At 28.6% G+C, this 21,926-nt stretch overlaps 1 protein-coding gene across 2 annotated transcripts in view; it reads right to left on the bottom strand.

Annotated features, from left to right (window-relative positions):
• Positions 1-21,926, bottom strand: part of LOC126736162 (chaoptin-like) — a 186,026-nt gene that overhangs the window by 81,423 nt on the left and 82,677 nt on the right. The window lies entirely within an intron of this gene.

The following is a 21,926-nucleotide window of genomic DNA, read 5'->3' as shown; positions in this document are numbered from 1 at the left end:
ACCAACATCAAATATCGTATGGGGGGTCGTAGAAAAAGCACATTTGAGATTATTGAATTAGAACCATATAAACCACCTTGAATTCCATCAAATAATTTCATTATGTGAAAGTGGAAGTATCCCCCAAAGGCATCATAACTTTTTTCTTAATCTAAAAGAAAAGGAAAATGTTGAGGGTACAGAACAAAATAGTGATGAGAGCTCTTATTAGAATATAAGTCATTTATGTTAAAAGAATTAAAAGGTATATTTTTTTAAATAAATTTGTTTTCTCAACAGCCTTCTATTTATTTGATGCACTTTAAGATAACTAAAAATTATTTAAAAAAAATCAATGCAATAGTGAGATTAGATTAAAGACTAAACGGCCAAAACAATTTTATCAATGTTTACATAAAACTTATTAACTTTCTTAACCTGACATGACTAGACTTAGAAAAATTTACAACATAAATATTAAACTACTACTATAGAAAATAAAAAAGCGATTATCTTAAAACAATGAATTTTGAGTTATCTCACTATTGCTTTCAGGTATCGATATTAAGATAAATTTTTAATTTCTTAATATTATTTTAACTCTTTTTAATTACGCTCAAAAATTAACAAAAATAAAAGCATATTTTTCGAAATTATAAAATAAATTATTTTTATGGTTTTAAAGTTTTTTCTTTTATTCCAGATTCCTGATTTTAAGCACGTTTGAGTTAACTTATGTTTTTTTAAAGTCTTTTTTAGAAATTCTTGGGTGATCTTGCAGTTAATTCTAAAAAACTGGATAATTTTTAAATCAATGTTTTATTTTTAGGGCACTGCATTTATTAAATAAATAACGACTCCATTTATCTGTTAATAAAACAATACCTTTAATTCAACACACATATTTTACTGTACAAAATTTAGTTATCGGAGCAATATGGCAACATTTATACAGGAATTTTCACCAAAAATATTAAAATCATTAAATTAATTAATGAACTTATTTGAAGACTATTATTTATGCAAATTATCTACATGTAAATCATATTATTCTCATTTCTACAATATTTGATTATTTAATGAATTTATATTACCTGAGTTAACGAGGGTTAGGAAATGTATACATCATTAATTTATGTAGATTATTATTATATTAATTTAATAAATGATAATTACAAAAAAAAAGATTAGGATACAAATTAACAAATTATTAATAGAAATAAAAAAAGTCCACCACGCTAATAGTGCAAATTCAATCTTTCTTTTCTTTTATTTTCAAACTTAACATATCATATATTAACCTAAAAATAATTTTAATACTCTATATTCATTCCATAAATATCGCAAAATGTAATGCCAAAAGGTTATTACATATTCGCTTTCCGGCACCCCCTCTATAACGGCAAAAGCGGCAAGTAAAACAATTTCAATTCGTCGGTTCGGTAATTGAAATTTCACCAAGGCGAGCGGGTCAAACTTTATATAAACATTTTCCATGCTTGAAAACTTTAACCTCAATATATTATTGCTTTGCGTAGATCTTAGGTATACTGATTAAATATGGAAATTTAATACTGGAACATATTTGCTCCTAATATTTTTATATTAAAAATTATATAGAAGGACAAGTTTTACGGTTAAGAAACACTGAAACTTCTTGTTCCAATTTATCGGTTTTCTCTTTTTCCAATGTAGAGTAAAAAAACGAAGACTTTAGAACTCAATATTTAATTCATTGACGAGAAAGGCAAAGACCACTTACGTAACATAAAACTTTAATTACTTTAAGCGAGTTTTAGGACTTAAAAATAAGTTATTGTTGTAAGGGTAAAGTATAATAAAACTACAAAAAAAGCTTAAGAATTTTCAAATAACTAATAATAATTTGATTTATTTTTTATTAAAGTTTCATGAAAATCACTCTGCTTAAACGTGCTCTTGGATCAATTATAAAAGGCAATTAAAACAATGATTTTGCATAAATTGCGTAGTTTACTTATTGTTATTTTTTTAAAAGCTATAGAAGTTCTTAAGGCCCTTTCTTTTGCTCCTGCTAGTTGAGATCATTTACTTTGTTTATTTCTTGTTAGTGCAAAAATTAGCTATCCAAGCACATACTAATTTTGAGATTGCTAAGAGCAACGTCGAATTTCCTACTTATGAGTCACTTTTTAAATTTCTCGTATATAAATATAGCCTTAGAGTTACTTATTTTATTGGGTACTACGTCACTTATAGTAAAAATCTATTTAGAAAGTACTATCTCACATGCTTAAAAATTGAAAAGAAAACGAAAATTTTTTTTGAGCGTGTGAGATAGTAATTTCTAAATTGATTTTTGCTATAAGTGGTGTAATAAAATAAGTAACTCATTATGAATTCGTCACACTACAGATTTTACTTATAGTCTTAGAATTAATACGACTATTTGTTTATCAAGACTTTTATTATACAAAAAATTACAAGAAGCCCCCAAAGCACAAGACATAAGGTACGACACGAGACATAACCAAATATTTACATATGTACCGGTGTAAAACTAAGAGAGGTCGCCGGCCATATCTGAGTAACTACTCATCGCACAGCGTAGGAAAAAAAATATTTTTAATAAAAGCAGACGACGAGAAATTGCTGGAAATTATTTACAAGTTCGTACGATGACCGCTAGGGGGCGTAATACAACATTGAAATAGAAAAAATTGGTTTTATTGAAAATATTCAAAGTAAATCCTAGAAAAGAATGCTGCCATTTAAAAGTATTATAAATTCTAATTATTTTTTATTTCAAACTTTTTTTTTTAATCTGTCAAATAATAGGTGGGGGAAGGGTTGAATATTTATATCTAAAAATGTTGATAACTTTTGATTGGCCCAATTTTAACGAGCTTACTTTTGTTTTCAAGAATAATTATCAGGCTTCTATGTGGTATAATTACTTAGCTGACTTAGTTGTTTTGTTAAGCGCTAGAAGGCTGTTTGAATTATTTTCGACTTTTTTAGAGATTTTCTGCCTAATATTAAATACAACGATATAATTTTTTTACCTAGGCTGAAAGAGCATGAAAAAACATAAAAACTGGCGTAAGCCGCAACTTGATATCTTATTTTATTTCGAAACTATTAATTAAAATATTTTTCAACAATAAAAATAAAACTCCAGAACTCAAATTTTTGCAATAAATAAACTGTTTTATATTTTTAATAGTGTCTTAGATGCTCAAACTGTTTTCCTTCATTTTCAATACACAGTCAAAGTCGTTGCGTCGTTGACAGAACCGCTGTCTGGATTTCTGCTGTGGATAAGGAATTTATTGCATTACGTATTCAGTCCTGCATGTCGTTCTATGTTTTGGGTGGGGTGACAAAAACTAAATCTTTAATTCTTCCCCACAGATAAAAATCTAGAACAGTCAGATCTGGGGATCGAGCAGACCAAGGAAAAATACTTCCTCTTCCTATCCACAAACGATACTGTCTGGTTAAGTATTGACGAACTTGAACTGTGAAATGTGCAAGGCAACCATTATGTTGGGAAATTATTTGCCCTCTTGTTTCAAAATCAACATCTTTCAGTAACCTCGGGAGATCATTTTGCAAATAAATTAAATACACATTACCAGAAAGTGTTTGATTGAAAAAGGAAGGACCAATAATTTTTTCGCCAATAATTCCGCACCACACATCGATGCCTCGTCTGTTCATAATATCTTCGAGATAAACCGAAGATTTTCTCTAACCATGTTCAACAGCCAATAACAGAAATTGAGTCTGTTATCAAAGCCTTTTTCGAGAAGCGCCTGGTGCAAAACCACGTGATATGGATGAAGTCTAAGTAAAAAACAATAAATATAAGATAATAGGATGCTTATTAGTGTTGTAACAAATAAAAATAGGTACCTGTGCTCTTTCAGAATATTTTCTACTGTACCGAGGGACACTCAATTCCCTAGAAATATTTCGGATGCTTATGTGAGGGTTTATTTCAATATATGCCAAAATATTTATAACGTTTGCCTCTATGCGCCCTCGCCTTCGTCTTCGATGAATATTGCCGCGAATAATTTCTGGTAGCTAAACCGGTAAAGACTCTATGATTATAGTGTCTTGTGTGTGATATAATGCATTTTGCATTAACTCAAAATACACTGCTAGCATATCAAAAGTTATGTCGGTTAGAGTTACGTTTGGCATTTTTGAAAACTTAGAATGATTTCAAAATCTGTCTTCGACGTTACATTTGACATCTATCGTAAACGTTTTATCATGACCCCGAAAATCTTTATCAAATTCATTTGTTTCCAAAGCTTAATATAATGCCAGCGCGGCGACAGATTTAATTGTTCAAAAACATTTTAATTTATAATTTCGGAATAAAATAAGATATCGAGTTGCGCCAGTTTTTATGTTTTTTCATGCTCTTTTAGCTTAAGTAAAAAAAATTATATCGTTGTATTTAATATTTGTCAGAAAATCGCTGAAAAAATCCAAAATAACACAAACCGCCCTATAGTGCTCAACAAAACAACTAAGTCGGCTAAGTAATTAAACCACATAAAAGACTAATAATTATCCTTTAAAACAAAAGTAAGCTCGTTAAAATTCGTTAGGCCAATCCAAAGTTATCAACAATTTTATATATAAACATTCAACCCTTCCCCCACCTATTATTTGACAGATTAGAAAAAAAAGTTTGAAATAAAAAATGTTTAGAATTTATAATACTTTTAAATGGCAGCATTCTTTTCTAGGATTCAATTTTAATATTTTCAATAAAACCAATTTTTTCTATTTCAATGTTATATTACGCCCTCTAGCGGTCATCGTACGAACTTGTAAATAATTTTCAGCAATTTCTCTTTGCCGCTTTTATCAGAAATATTTTTTTCCTTACGCTGTGCGATGAGTAGTTACTCAGATATGGCCGGCGACCTCTCTTAATTGTACACCCGGTACACGAGCAACCTGATGCTCGCTACAGTATTAAGGCGCCTTCACAATCTTTCCCCCTACCTTAATATAAAACCTACATCTGGGTTAAACTAGATCTAGGTTTTATAATCCTACATCTAGGTTTTATAATCCTACTAAAGCTAGAGACCCTAAAACCAGCCTTAGGAGTAAAATTTACAACTGTTGTTGTATTAACGTCTGAATTGCTAAGAGATTGCAAATGAACATTAGTGCTACAGAAGTAGAAGGTAACACAACACTTGGAAAATTATTTATATTTATATCTGCACTTAACAATACAGGATTTTGATTGTTCTCATTCGGTAAAAATATATTACTTTCTAAATGTTTCACTTACATTACTCCTTAAAGAACCTGCGTGTACAAACTTTACAAGGGAATCAACCTTTACTAAATAAGTATAATAACCAAATATTTTAACAGTTTTACCTTTTTGACATCGCCGGGTTTGTTTATTTTTAACATATACAACCTACTATAATCTAAATAATTTTCGAGCTCTTAATGGTTTTTTACAACTAGGTTTAAGAAAATCAAAAATTTGGTTCTAGGCTTTAATTTTAAAATAGCTTCAGCTGGGTGAGTTATGAGGAGGAATATTATGAGATGAGTTATTGTTGATAGGAATTTTCTATGTGGAAATAGAAAACTAGACAATTTTATTAAAATTTCTTGCTCAGTTATACTTTTTTCTTTCTTAAAAATAGGTCCTTTTTAAGTCTTTTTTTACAATTTCTACTGCTCGCTCTGCAAATCCATTACTGGGAGGATGTCTAGGGTGGGTTTAATTAGTGTTTATTGTACTATTCGACTGACAAAAATTAACAAAATTACTTAAGTTAAATGGTGGACCTCCATTTGTAACTAGCTCTACTGGGAAATCAAAAACTGAAAATGTTTCCTTCAGCTTTAAAATAGTTTATGAAGCAACAGTACTATTGTTCATAAGTTATAAATTCAAACTCAAATTCAAAACGTTTATTTGCCAATATCAAAACTTACAAAACAGTTGTACTTTTGATGTAAGTGAAGTTAGAAAATAGGAATGCATCTCGATTATAAAAACCGTTTCTCAAAAGTATCAAAGAGACACTTATAAGTGATACATCCTCAAGAAAAAGCAACAAAAAAGGAAACAAAATAACAAAAAAAATCTTACGTAAGAATATCTTTTCGATACATTTTGACAGTGAGAGCTTGAAAAAAATTTAAAAAAAATACAATTTATTTATATTTATGACACAGGGCTGTAGCACTGAATCAGGGAAGCGCAGGAGAGGAAACACATCCAATATATATGAATATAAATATTAGGACACAGGTATATCTTGTTAAATGCGAAACGAAAATGTAAGTGTAGACTTTACCCAGTACAGCTATATGAATATGACACAACCTGAATGAACAGAGACTGGAAAAAATCCAATTGACATTCATCTCAATACATATTTAATTATTAGGCATCATACTGTGACTGCTTATGCAGTCACTGCTTATACAGTGACTGCTTATGCAGTCTTATGTATTTCTTATATTTATGAAAAGAATAATCCTTAACACAATAAGGCAAATTGTTCCACAAATGAACTGCAACGTAACTAAATGATTTTTGAAAAGCTGCTGTTGTCTGCTGAGGAACCCTAAAAATATTAAACCGTCTGGTATTTTGGTTGTATTCATGCACATTAAAAAGTTTTCTTAGATATGGTGGGTTTCCCGACTTTAAAATTCTGTATATGAAAGAGTACATATGATATTTGCGTCTATTTGACATTGAAAGAATAAAATGATTATTAAGATATGGGGTAATATGACTTCTGTAGCAAATATCGAAGGAAAAACGCATACAAGAATTTTGCACTTTTTGAATAGAAGATGAAACTGCCGAAGTAATTGCATTATTGTAGATTACATCACCATAATCAAACAATGATAATATTAAAGAGTTGCACAAAAAAATACTTCGTTTCACTCGGTAAGTGCCGCTTTAGATTATTTCAATATTTTAAGCGCATATAAGCAGTGGCAATTTTTTTGCTTATGTGGGCTAAAAAAACCATCAAAAAACATAAAAAACGTAAAATACCAAAAAAAGTATTATCAAAAATAATACCCAAATTTTTTGCTTCATTAACCACCGGTACTGCTGTATTATCTATTTTAACCACAAAGTCTTGAGAAACATGTTGTATGTTATTTCTATTAGATCCTAGAAATAAGAGACACGATTTTGAAGGGCTTAGTTTCAAATTATGAGCCTTAGCATATATAAGTCGGAATTAAATTGTGTTTGTGAGTGTTGTAAGGAGTTTAATGAAAACGAGGTATAAATCTGAGAATCAGCTGCCTATTGTTGTAGTTTTAAATAAGATATAATATTTTTCATATCAGCAACATATAATGAGAATAATAAGGGTCCTAATAGAGATCCCTGAGGTATCCCAGTGGTAACAGGAATAAATTCAGAAAGAATCAATCTCCACGCATTGAAACCTGCAGGTCAAGTAGGATCTTAGTAAGGCAATAGAAGTATTAGAAAAACCAAAAGAATTTAATTTAGCTAGCAGCATATCATGATTGTCATGAGTCATGATATCATGAGTGTCAAATGCCTTACTAAAATCCAGCAAGCATACGGTTGTTACTTGTTTTTGTTCTTCATAGTGCCTGATATCATTCATAAGATTTATCAGATAAGTAGTTGTACTAAAATGTTTCCCAAACCCGGATTGATATTCAGGTATAATTTTATAGGAATTTGAAAATGCAGTAATTTGATTATACATGTGTCTCTCTAGAACCTTAGACAAAACAGGTAAAATACTAATAGGGCGTAGATCTTTAGCTTCTTTAGGGTTTGAGACTTTTGCAAATGGTTTAATGATAGCCTTTTTCCACAGGTCTGCAAATTGATTTTTTAAGATAAGGAATTAATAATATTAAGGAGCGGTTTGCTACAGAATAGAAAACAAACAACAACATCTCTTATTGCTAATCCATCATGGCCTACTGAATTAGTACCAATTGATGCTTTTTTTTAAATTCATTTATTGACCTTGTGCTGAGCACATTTAATCACGAAAAGCCTCTATATAATTTTTTAGTATTTAAACTAAATCAGACATCACCAACGAGCATGCCAAGTCTGGGTCCCGAACCCAGGGCCACACGACTGCTAGGCAGGTATATACCCACCGCGTTAGAAGTTAAATAAGAAGTTAAATATTTATATAATATTCAACTTCTTTACTGTATCCCAAAAGGCCTTTACAGAAGTTTTAGATACGTTGCGAAAATAAGCATTTTTCTCGCGTATGATAGCGTGTTTAATAAATTTTTTTCAATTACGATAGTACTGGAGACCGTTACTACTTTTAGTTTTCAGATATTTTTTATGTGCTTTGTCTCTTAGTTTTATAAGTAGTTTAATGTTATCGGTTATCGATGGAGTAAAAGGCTTACTTTTATTATTTTTCTTTAATTTTGTAGGTGCAAATTTATCAATTATCGACATCTTTGTGAGTTTGACATCTTACCATTTAGACTTTTGATCATAAATAAGTAGAAAGATGTAGCTAAAACTTAAAAAAATCCACAAAGGTTCTACAAAAATTATGAAGTACTGCTGGCCAAGAAATATGATTATTAAGCTATTATATTTTCTATATTATTAATAATATTAGACCAACGCCTTATCACATTAAATAAAAAATATTATCACAAACTTCTGTTTGCTGGTCTAATAATAACGGCTATAAACCGTCGACATTATACCAATATGGATTAACCTTTTTTTATATATATTATCATTTTGATACTCGAAAAGAGTAATTGCTTATCGAGTGATTTTTTAAATAGCTATTTTTGGTATATCTTTATAAAAAAAAATGTGATTGATGGTCAGTAATAACGGCAAGCTTACGTCCATATAGGGACTTATCGTTGTCATATCTATTACGTTAAAATATTAGGTCAGTCGTCATGATTACGCATTAAACTCTTGTTGGTTAATCACTCAAGAATATAGTGTTTCATTTTATCCCTAAAAACTACTAGAAATGGAAATCTTGAAGCAAGTCTGAAAAGTTAATATCAGCAATAATAACTATAATACTTTTTTATTAATATTTTTTATATAATAAATAATACTTTTTTGCTGTTGTATTTCAATAGTAAATTTAATAAAGAGATGTAAATTATTAAGAGAATCTAAAATATTGTAGGGGCTAGTGTTTTTAGTATTAATTATTGCAAGACAATCATTCATTCACGTAGCGGAACTACTTTTTAATTTTATTATTATTTAACAAGAGAAGGATTATAGAGTCTTCTAACCGGTCAACATAAAGAGGTCTGCCAAAAGAGGCAATAAAGGATTTCCCATTGCCAATCCTGTTTTTCGTGAGTAAAAAATGTGAGTAAATACGAAAAAATCTTGTAAGACGCAGAATTCTAAAATTGTCAGAATGCAGTTACGCCTTTCGGTATTTATATTATTTGGGAGAGACTGAGTTACAAATGATATTAAACACAAATGAGTTTCTTGTCCAGGAATTAAAGTGAACAAATTAATTTCATTAAAAGACACTAAAAAGTCTTCGTTATTGATGACCAGGTAAAAGATCAAGCAAAATGTTATGTATACATTTGGAAAGTAACGATTAAATTTATTGCCATATTTTAGGAGTCAGGTTTTAATGCGGTTTATATTTTTGTTGTAAAAGTAAGAATGTCATTGTTTTAAAGCTCTGCGTTTCAAGTTGCTTTGATTTTATGATGAAAGGGATGCGTTGACTTATAATTGAGTAATATTTCAGCAAACGTTAGTTTCTTTATTATAATTTTGTTTTTTGTTCTCAGAAGTAACACATCATCTAGAAATGAAATTTTGATGTTCTATTTAAGTTCGGCTGTAACTTATCATGGAAACTGTTAAATGTGTATATATACTTCTAAATTATGATCTGATAATCATTTCTTTTGTAGTCTGATATGACTATATCTGCACATATTTGGTGACAAATACAGTCTCCCATATCTAGCCCAAAATTCTGTTTATAAAATTTATCATCAAAATTTAAATAATTTTTATGAAATGTGTAAAGTACAAGTTGAAAAAAGTACAAGTTGTTCTGTTGATAGACTGAAATTTGGTTGAACGTCTAACCATTTTTTCTGAATAATTAATATGGTGAGGTTTGTTGAAATGTTTGTAAATAGAAAAATAACATAAAAAAATAGTATATAATTTTGGGGAATAATTAAGTTTTGGAGACGATTTCAAAAGAGTTTCGTGTGTAATATTGGTTTTTATCAAATGCATACTTCAACAATTCAGAAAGATATTTTGAAAGGCTAATTAACGGAGAACCAATAAAACTGACAATAGGTCTAAATGGGACATTCTCTTTGTCCATTTTATATAATAAGTACATTCTAAGAAAAAATACTATTTGTGCATTTGTGTAGAAATGTAATAAATAAGTTTATATAATTTTGAGTGTTAGTGGTTGGATCTTTGTTAAGAAGTGTGCACGTATTTTTATCGGATAAGACTAATTGCTTCTTTTAGCTTTCTTCTTTGATCATTGCTACAGCGGTATTTTATTTGTCTGCTGTTATTATAATTACGTTCGGTTGCTTTTTGAAAATTGTCTTGCATTTTTAAATTTGTTAGTCAGAGTTTTATCTGAGTTGTTAAGACTTTTGTTGTAAGTGTTGTATTTGTTATTATATTAATGATTTTGTTTCTTTTTTAAATTCTTAGATTTTCAATGTTTATTTGGTCCAAAACATATTTTGTGACAGGTTGTCCTAAAGGAAATTCATTCATCCAAAAGTATGGAATATTAAATTTTTCACCTAAGCTTAAAGTACGTTAAATATCGTTAGGAAAATCAATGTTTGTTAGGTTTATGAACTATTTATTATTGGTATTGTTGTTATTTTCTTGATACGTTTCTTCTTTAAGAAGATTTAGTGAATTTGTCTGTTTAATCTGAATTTGTTTAGATATTTTTTTACAGGATTTTGTTTGCGCAAGTTCAAAAGAGTGAGAAAGATTATTTGATAATTTTTAAAACTTTTCTAAATCTTTTGTAAGAGAGAAATGAAAATTTCTAGAAATGCATACCCGAATAATTAAAAAAAATCTATAGCATAGAAAGTTCAACATACTATTATAACTAGTTTCTTATAATTGTCTTTATAACTATTTTTTTTTAATATTTGACTATAATTAAAATTAATTAAATTTAAAACTTCTGATTATATAATCACTTCAAATTATCTAATAAATTTTATACCCAGTTCTTTTATCTAAAATTGATCGGGCATGTAAAAAAATACATCAACCCTATTACCAAACAAATTATAATGGATTTAACTAAACTACCGGACACATAAAAAGGTCCGATCGAATTTATAGGTTGAATTTAAAGCTGCTCATTTAAAAAATTGCGGTCGATTTTCAGATAGAGGCTTTGGTCAGTTAAAACCCAATTTATATGAAAGCTAGTGGCATTTTTCAATTTTGTTACTTATGTTCTTTAAAATGGTTTAAAATTAATTATTTTTTAATTAGGAATATATACATGGCGTTAATTCGAATTCTTAAAAAAGCAAATAAAATTTGAAAATTTGTCGTCTTCAATTTTTCAAGATATCCTTAAACAATTTCGAGTTTACTTACCTTCTATGGAATTCGAATTAATAAAGATCAAAAACATCAAAAAGATCTTTTAATTAAAAATAATGATAGTATTAAGTACAGTATCATTAACTCTAATTATGCCATTTATATATAATTTAAATTTCGGCGCCTGCACCTTATCGATCGTTTTCAACTGATTATCGTGCTCATCTCGCTTGATGAGTTTCACAAGTTTTAATATCGGATATTGGCAGGAGCGGTGCAAGCAATTCATGAGACAAGCGGTAATGAGAGAGGATATTTGACGTGTTGTTAATTTGCAAACAAGACGCGTCTGTTTAGTAATTGGTAGGAATCGTCATGTTTACCTCTGTTCATAGAGTCGGCTAATTACTAACTGGTAAATATGCATAACGTTGGCGTTATTACCATAAGAGCAATTGTACCATTTGCAAACCTACAATAACAGGTTTTATTAACGAGGTACCATTTTTAAACTATTCAAGTAAATCGATAATTGAAAGTAGCAAAGGAAAATTATTATATAAGGTGTCCCAGAAGTGAGCCGATAGAAGTCATTTCTAATGAAAATAACCGTATTAATGATGGTTTAACAGTTATTACTGTTTCTATGGTTAAATTTTACATACAAATTTTTGCGTTTGAGTTGAGGCTGCTACAAAGCACATGTACGACCAAAAATTAACAGGTATCAGAAAAAGGTACCTTCTTATTTAATACAGATTTTCATACAGTCAAACATTTTATTATAAGAAAAATAAAGATGCAATAATTTTTAAGATTTCAACAAGCCACATTCTTCATCTTCTGCCACATTTGTTATACTTTAGGTTGTTTGTCTTTGTGGTATTTTCAGTCCTTTACTACTAATACAAGTAAACCTATATAAATAGCTTATACTTTTCGCGAATATGCAGAAATGCAATACGCTTATGAACTTTGTGAATATGAAGACGTTTTTTCGGTCGAAATCGCTACCCTGACTACAGTGTTCATAAATGGCATCAGTATTATTTAGAAAGCAACACCTGGTAAAGGAATTAGGAAGGCCTAGGAATGATAACGATGAAGAAGATCCAATAGCAAGCATTCTTCGCATATCAAGACGTTTGCCATTCTGTTATATCCTTATTATATGCAACGTGTTTAAGTACTTTTGGCTAATGACTATGAAAAAGGGATTCAGTTTTGTCGGGAAATGCTGCATGGTAATAGAAAAAATCCTCAACTTTTCCAAAAAAAAAACGTAGATTGCGAAAGCAGTTTTGAAAAAACGGGGTGATTTATTATACACAATTTACATTACTGGGATTATATTAATCATGAAAATGGTAGGAAATTCGTATTTTCAGCATCAATTTTCAATTAATTTATAAGCGGTAATCATTGAGGTCATATTATTGGGACTAATAGAAAAACTCAATGACGAGGTTTATTTACATTTTTGGCAACATTACTTGAACGTTTTACTTTAAGACGCATCTCTAGGAACACGCCAACACATTTTCTTAATACTTTGCATAATCGATGGATGGAAGGGGAGGAACCATCCTAAAAATGGCCGCCGCGCTCACCTGACCTGAACCTCATTGACTTTTTTCTGTGGAATATTTCAAAGAACTTGTTACTAGTAATGAAAGCCAGACTGAAGTGGAATTGTGAAAAAAAATAAGACAAGCAGCCATCGTTAGTATCAATAATCAAAGAGTTTTCCAGCACATAAAAAGTAATTTCATTCACCTTTGCTGAATTGTTATTAAGGCATTCACATTTTTGAACAGTTATTGTGATGTCTGTAAGCAATAAAATCCCCTTTTTACATTATTTAGACTTAGTTGTGAGGTAAGTAATTTTTGACCAAAATTGATTAATTTAATAAAAATGTCAATCAAAAGTCTTGTATCACTTATTTAAAAGTATTTAACAGTATAAGACTCTTCATTAAATAAGTCACTTTTTCCTGTTAGCTGTAAACTTATCATAGTAATCTTGTTTCTGTCAGCGTTACTTGGAAAGCAAATGATTTGTATGTTAAAATTAAGCATATTGAGAAATGTTTTTTTTTACTACCGAAAGCAACAATTACTCATCAAAATCATATTCATGAAATGATGCACTCTTTAGACACGCACCAAATAACTTTATAAAGTAGAGAAAATAAATTATAATATTCTTGCTCTAAATTTTGTACATGATGCAAAAATTGATTTTTATAAAAATTAGAAAATGATCTTCACTATCGCCTCCTTTCATTTGGACGTCACTTGTAGGACAACCCCTAGATATATTTTTTAAGTTAACTCTGGCGTTCTTTTTTTCTTTAGGTACTTATTGATCACAGATATTGATAATTAGACCTTTTTCTTGTAACATCTCCACTGAGCCTAATGTTCTTGTTTTCCGGGCCTTCTTTTACCCAATTTGTGAAATACCACCGAAATTTGTCCTTTATGATAGTATCAAGGCAGTAATATTGTTGAACATATTTAACTCGACGTATCTCCTTTCATATCTCTTTTGCTAATTATCATTTATTTAATTTTTATTACGTTGATAATAAAACTATATTATTAACCTGCGACTGGTGGGGAAAGGTTACTTATACTCCAAGAGTTCTAGGGATCTTCACATCATATAATCATAGTCTTTCTTTATTTAGCAAAATCTGCTACATGAAAATAAAATACAAAGTATGGCATTTAATATAATATTAAAAGCCACAACAAAACAAAAAAATTAGTATAATATTACAATAATAGTGCTGGTATAAGCTACGAGTATTGTTGGCAAATAAACATGTTTAAGATTATGCATTCACATATGAGTGGGAATATAAAAAAAGGTAAGAAAAAAAAAACATATACAATGTTGAAATAAAATTTTAAAATATAAAATGTTTAATAAAATCAGAACACAAACACACAATAAATTAAGGTAAAATAAATAATAAATAAAACTTATTATGACACAAAATAATTAAAACCTATAAAATAAAACGTATAATAATATAACACAAAATATAAAACTTATAACACAGAATAAAGATAAAAAAAGACAAATACTAAATCTCTAGAACAAATTTTCTCAAGAGCTTTTTGAACACGTTATAACTATCACAGAATTTAAGACTAGCCGGTAACCTATTGAATTCTATTAAGCCCCTATGTAATATTGACTTGAGGAACTGAGTTGTATTACATCTGTCAACTAGGAAACTGTTCGGTTGCGAGTATGATAATTGTAAACATTATTAAAAATTGGCAATTTATCATAGATATAGTCTGGTAGCAGACAATGTTTTAATTTAAAAATAAACAGATAAACATTAAACATAATTCTTTGGTTCACAGACAACATACCTAGGACGTTTAACATAGACACAACTTGAGTATTCCAATTATAATTAAGCATCAGTCTTATAGCTCTATTTTGTATTATTTCAAATCGGTTTATTATATATTGAGATAAATTAAATAATAATATCGAACAGAATTGCAGATGGGAAAGGGCAATAGCATTATAAAGCATTAGTTTTGTGTGCATTATATTAAATAATAGTAGGAGGCCCGTGCTAGCCTGTGTAGTTTTCGTTCAGTTATTCATCAGTTCTCCAAGGTAAGCATGATGCCTGTCATTTTTCCCAATGTTTGATTTTACAACATTAGTAAAAAAGTGGGGCTTGCGAAAGTTTGCACCAGTTACGTTCTTTTTATCGATAGTGTTTACTTATTGATGCGATGGTTTTCACCTTTGCTATTCTTGAAATGATAGCAGATGATCCCTATTATGAGGAGTGGGCTAAAACTGTTTTGAATGAATTAGAAAGTGACGATGAAAGTAACAATATAGCGTCTTATATTCAAAGCGACTATAAAACTAATTCGGAAATAGAGATATCCCAAAGTGATCGGGAAAATGATGTGGACTCGAGGCAAGGCTCTTTAAATTCTGATACTAATCAAGATTCATCACCCAAAAAAAAATGCAATCCTAAAAGTTATTATAGGAAAATATATTGAAATGGTCTTTTAAATTTCTAAATGCAAATGTTCGTACAAGGCAGCACAACATAATTTCACATCTTCCAGATAATATTGATCCTGCAAAACAGCTAGAAAAATATTATAATAACATTTCTTTATGGGAGCTACTGTGTACTGAGATATTTTGGATAAAATAATTTTCGATGCGAATGAAAAGCTGTCACAAGTTAGGCAAACATTCTCTGATCCAGATCGCCATACTTATATAAACATAAATATTATGTGATGTATTTCAATGTGCTATTTCACTGGAGCGAGCTTTGGTTATCTTGGCCTGCCGTTATTTTGATAATTAGAGATGCGCGAAAAAATACGAGATCGCTGAAATTTCTTAGATTTTTAATACATTTATTAAAAACTGTGAAGCATCTTACTCTATCGGTGAATATGCTTGCATAGAATAACTGCTTGTCAGATTCAGAGGACATTGCAAATTTAGGATGTACATGCCAAACAAGGTACGTAAATATAGCCTTAGGCGATGCAAAGACACATTACAGCTTAATATTTGTATTTATTCGGAAAAGGATAGTGATAAAAGTCTTTTTGTAGCATGGCCCTGTAGATCTCCAGAACTAATATTTTTGAGTTTCTTTTTGTGGGGTGGTATCAAAAATAAAGTATATAAAACCGTCGATGGACATTAGAAGAATTAGAAACTCGAATAAGACAAACATAACAAGAAATTTCTAGATAAAAATTACAAAAAGTTTGCTCAACAAATAGGAAAGTCTATCAATTTTAATGTTGACTTTTAGTTTTTTAGTATTGAGTGGAATGCTAAATATGTACTTAAAAAAATTATAATGTATCAATATTTATCAAAATCAGAACTTGATTATCTCGGGTTGAATTAAAAAATATCAAACTTTAAGTCTATGAGATACCTCATTTGAATGAAATTAAAAAAGAAAATTTAAAAGATCAATCAACAAACAACCAAATTATTGGCTTGCTTCTATTTTAAGTGGAACATCCTGCATGTTGCTTTTTATAAGTTTTTTTCTGTTTTAATCTGAGGAGGCTAAAACCGTTTATTTTTAAATAATATTAGCATTAAACAGATTGATTTGGATAGTGAGTTATTAAAGGAAGAAAACTTTAAAATTTCCGAATGAAGTCACTTACTTCTGGTCTCTTGTCCAAAACAAGGATCACTCGACAGCAATAATTTTTTTAGATATCGCTGGAGCTTTTGACAATGTAAGTCAAAAGATCTTAATATATAAGCTGCGGCACTGCGTGTTCAGAAAAATGGAAAATAAAATGAAAAAAATTTAAAAAAAAATGTTAAAAATAGAAGTCAGTATATAAATGCTGATATGACGACGCCTTTTTGTAAGCCGTTAGAATATGTTCTATTGCCTATTTGGTTTTTACTGCTTATAAATAATATCATTATTATGTACATTAGCGGCAAAATCTGCTGCTTTGCAGTCGACAGAAGTTTTACTTGCAGTAACCTAATTTTTAAGGCACTACATAGCTAAAACTAAAGTCTGATCTATTAGGAAAGTTCAACTCAAACATGTATTTAGCGTAAGAAAGAATACGCATCTTACGCGTAATAGCGTAAGATGCTAGTAGTTATTGGAAACAAACAAAAATAGTAAACCATCGTTACATATATGGCTTTCGTTTCCAAAAAAATTGTGCACAAACCAAGACATACTTTAAGTATTACTTTACTAGCTTTACATATAAAAATTTTTTTTGGCAAAAAATCAAATTATTATTTAATATTAGGGTTTCGGATTGGAACAGTCAGGACTATATAAATTAGTTGTTCCTTATTTAAAAAAACATAAAAATATAAATAAATACATTTAAGGAATATGACACGTTGTTGCACGTATACCTTTCGAATGTAAATTTCAAATAATGTTTTTCTTATCTTAATTAATAACCATTAATTAACATAGTCCTAAAGATAATTTTTTAGGGATCAAAAAAGTCTGTAAGAATGTTTTACTTTTGTCCTAAATCTACCTATTATTTATATAAAAACAAGTCAATTTTTTTAAATAAAAAATCCGTTCTAAAAAGAACCTTATAAATACTTACGACTTAACCTTTCCTCTATGCCATATAAATACTTAAGGCAATCCTGAGGTCCGCTGGCCAGCTTTTATGGCTCGTCTTGAAGGGGTTTAAGACCTTTCTACATCCGAGATTCTGTTCGTGGGTACAAGGGAAAAAATTATTTTGTAAGGGATTTAATGTAAAAGATTTAAATAAAATTATATTATTATATAAAAATATTGATTTTCTTCAATTAAGGTTTATACATTTAAGGTCCTGTTTTTAAATTAAAAATAATATCTTAAAAAAAATCAGAAAAATTAGAAGGTAACTTACACTATAATTTTAGAATAACCACACATTTTTCATCTCCTTTTATCAAGCTCTTATTTATTACGTTAAGATGATTTAATATTATGCATAATAAATAATTTTAGTAACTAAATTATTATATTTAGCTTTTTTTTTAATAAATAATGAAAGGTAAAATACCTTGATAAGTAATATGTATTTTTTTGCTAAATTTTAATTATTCAGTTCCAACGCGTATTGTGGCTCATTTATCCACCATTAATTAATTGTGTTGCAAAAAAATAAAATGAGATTTGTAGGTATTACTAAAGAACCACTTGACTTATTACAAATTTTGCATTTATTTATAAAACTTCTGAGGATAGATTCTAGGATAAAAGTATCGTTCTACGTTAAAATTTTTAGTAAATAGAGCTGTTTTGGTTAAGAATTTTTTTTTTGCTAATTTTTGTAGTAAATCTTTATTATTTTCTAGAACATCTTCAGGAATAATTAAAATATACTTTGAAGTTTGTGATCAGTTTTGTGATCCAAATTATAAAACCGATCAAATTTCAGGTTCTGAAACAGATCATTCAATCATTCACTTTCTTCATGATTAAATAATTTTTAAAGGAATCTAAATTATTTATCAATAATTTAATATAAGAATATTATTTGGATCTCAGACACATTCTGAGTTAGAGGCAATTTTGTTATTCAAGGTCCAAGATCGATCAAATCTCAGATTTTCAGAATTATAGAAATATCTTAATTTTTTTCCATAGTATGCTCAAAAAGATTTATTTATATACAAAAATCTTAAAGTTTCAATGTAAAACGTATATTAAAATTTTAAGATTTTTTATATAAGTAAACACTTTTGAGGCTACTATAGAAATTAACTAAGATATTTCCATAATGCTTTTACATTGATATAAAGGGATTCCTGAAAAAGGCTTTGAGGCTAAAATCATGATAAATTGAAAACTCGGGCAGTTGAGGGATATTCTTTAGTAATTTTAGAAAATATTTTTTAAGGGAATATAAACAAAGAAAAAGTAAAGATAACAAATAGGGGAAGTCTTTATCTCCAAGAAAAATGCATGTGGGACACTTAGGTAAATGTATTATGCATTTCGGCTGTGTAAACAGCCATCATCAGATACAGAACATTACAAAAAACATATACGTTTACCAAATAAACCAAAAAATTACCCGTTATCGGGAAAAAAATTTTTTTTAAATTTTTTTAAATTTTTTTCCCGATAACGGGTAATTTTTTGGTTTATTTGGTGAACGTATATGTTTTTTGTAATGTTCTGTATCTGATGATGGCTGTTTACACAGCCGAAATGCATAATACATTTACCTAAGTGTCCCACATGCATTTTTCTTGGAGATAAAGACTTCCCCTATTTGTTATCTTTATATACGCATTCTCCTACAAAATATGGACTTCTATTCAACCAAAGAAAAAGTAGTTATTTTTTGATAATTTTTAATATTTCTAATACATTCCTTCTAGTCAAATATTTTTTGAGATATAGAGGCAATTTTGATAACAAAATCCAAAGGCCACCATAGAGGTAGAAGAGGTATTTGGGTATACTTAAGGAAGCACTTAAAATATTTTAGTTTTCCTTTGCATTTATTTAAGGCATTTCCCAAGGATACATCTAAGGGTAAAACTGTTATTCTAGGTTGAAAATTTCAATAGATAGAGCAGTTTTGGTTGAACCATTTTTTTGCTAATTTTTTTTTAGTGAATTTTGGCTGTTCTTGAGAATATCTTAATGCATTATTAAAATATTCTTAGCAAGGTAACGGGATAAAAAAGTATAATTTTTATCTAATAATCTAATATATAAATGATTTTTGTACGTCAAAAGTTATTTGAGTTAAAGATAATTTTGCCATCTAAGGTTCCAGACCCATATTCAAACTTTGTTTTTTAAACAAGATTTTAAGAAAGTAAATCCTAGTAGCTTCTTACTTTTTCTGTATAATTAAAAATGAATTTAAGTACCGCACTAGACGCACTTAAAGGCTTAAAAAATAAAAAAAAAAATTTTATTAAAAGAATGGTATTTAAACATCTACATAATTAACGTGAAATTTATTAATCGTGAAAATTAATAATATGCATAACTTAAGTTGATAAGATAATCCTTTAAATTTTTTTTTAGCAAGTTTTGAATATTTCTTCATGTAACTATTTCTGTAGCTTTACAAAATTTAAAATTATTTAAATACGAAATAATTAAATTTAAATTTTAATAATATTTATTAATGACATATAAAATATAATGATAATAATAATATTTGGTTATTGTACGATGTTGAAATTAATTGAAAACATATATTATGTATTGCAAATAACTTGTATATTATTTATATAGTTTCTATTTTAATAAAAGGAAATGAATGATTTAAAAAATTGAAAATATTGACTTAAAGCTTTTTCTAAAAAAAAAATTAATTATTTAGGTTTTAAAATTTTACCTGTGAGTTAAAAGATATCTACCAAAAAGTTATAATAGGCAATTTATTTAAAAAGAATATTTTTTATAATCAGAAGGATAAATTCTAGTTTTTCGCAAAATAAATGGGTGTAGATAAAAAAATGTAAATTACCCAGAAAAAAAATATTGGCTTTATGAAAAAATTACAAAATTATATTTATGTATAAAACTAGATAATAAAATCATTTTAAATTACTTTTTTAAGAAGCATTTAATAAAATTAGTTTACTTTCTTTTTAAAGGAATCCTTGTTGAGGTATTTAAAGTTCTACTTCAAATTAAAAAAAAATATAGTTAGATCAAACTACATAAAATAAGAATTTAATCAACGGATATCCTTGGAAACAATTTGTTTTAGATAAGGCTTCTTTTATATCTAAGGTGATATAATAAAAAGTAGTAATTTTAATTATTATTAAAATAGACCCTTAACATCATCCCGTATAATAAGTGATACTTTAAATAATTATATTAATTTTACTCGAAACATTTAATACCTCTTAGAATATTTAATTATTAATTATTAAATTGAACTTGAAACATCAGCAGAATTGTATACTTAATGCTAATTTTAAAAACAAAATTTAAGGTTAATATGCATAACTTTAATGGCTAGGACACCCACTTCTATAAAGTTGTAGTTTTCATACCTTAATTATGAAAATCGTTAGATTTATTGGGTAAAAATGTGTTATCCAAGGTGTTTCTACAGATAAATGAGGGATATAATTTTACTTTCGGTGGTACTACTGATTGCTTAGAATTCACTATTATAAACTAATTTTTATTAGATAATCGAAGTGAATTGGATGCAGATCTCATTGGTAAACAATAGAAGATTCCACATTAAAACAAAGCGTTCGTAACATGCATTACTTATTGCATATGGGTACGTCAATACTATGTCCCGATTTTACATCCATAAGATATTCAGAGCTCCTCCTTACATCATCATTATTCCTTTAGCTTCCCTCTACTATTTCCTATAGGCCATTGAACCGTTACATACTAATAACCGATATAACGCCCCATACTGATTTAGTTATGGGTGATAAGGCTCTAGAGTACGTGGTATTAAGCCAGAAACAGGAATTAACACCATAAGCATTTCCGGATTTAATAAGGAGAGAATTCGTGTGTCGCAATTCCATTGCATATAATTAGAATATAATTACCGGTAATTAAGCGGTGCTATTCGACTAGTTATTTTCACTTGAATTGTTACAATATATAAGGGTTAAATTTAGTAAGTTGGTTATGATAGGACTATGTAGCCTTTTTTAAGATATAACTAATATTTCAAACAGTATTTTATTATCTTCAGATTTTTTAAAATTTGAAGTTGTAAATATGTTTTTCTTAACATAGACTTAAGATTTCGAATGCTAATAGAGTCGGTTATTGAAACCCTCTTTTTGCATT

Source organism: Anthonomus grandis, chromosome 1, assembly GCF_022605725.1.
Source record: "Anthonomus grandis grandis chromosome 1, icAntGran1.3, whole genome shotgun sequence".
Classification (NCBI taxonomy): Eukaryota; Metazoa; Arthropoda; class Insecta; order Coleoptera; family Curculionidae; genus Anthonomus; species Anthonomus grandis.
The sequence above is the reverse complement of the archived record's forward strand: the minus strand, read 5'-3'. Positions and strand labels throughout refer to the sequence as shown.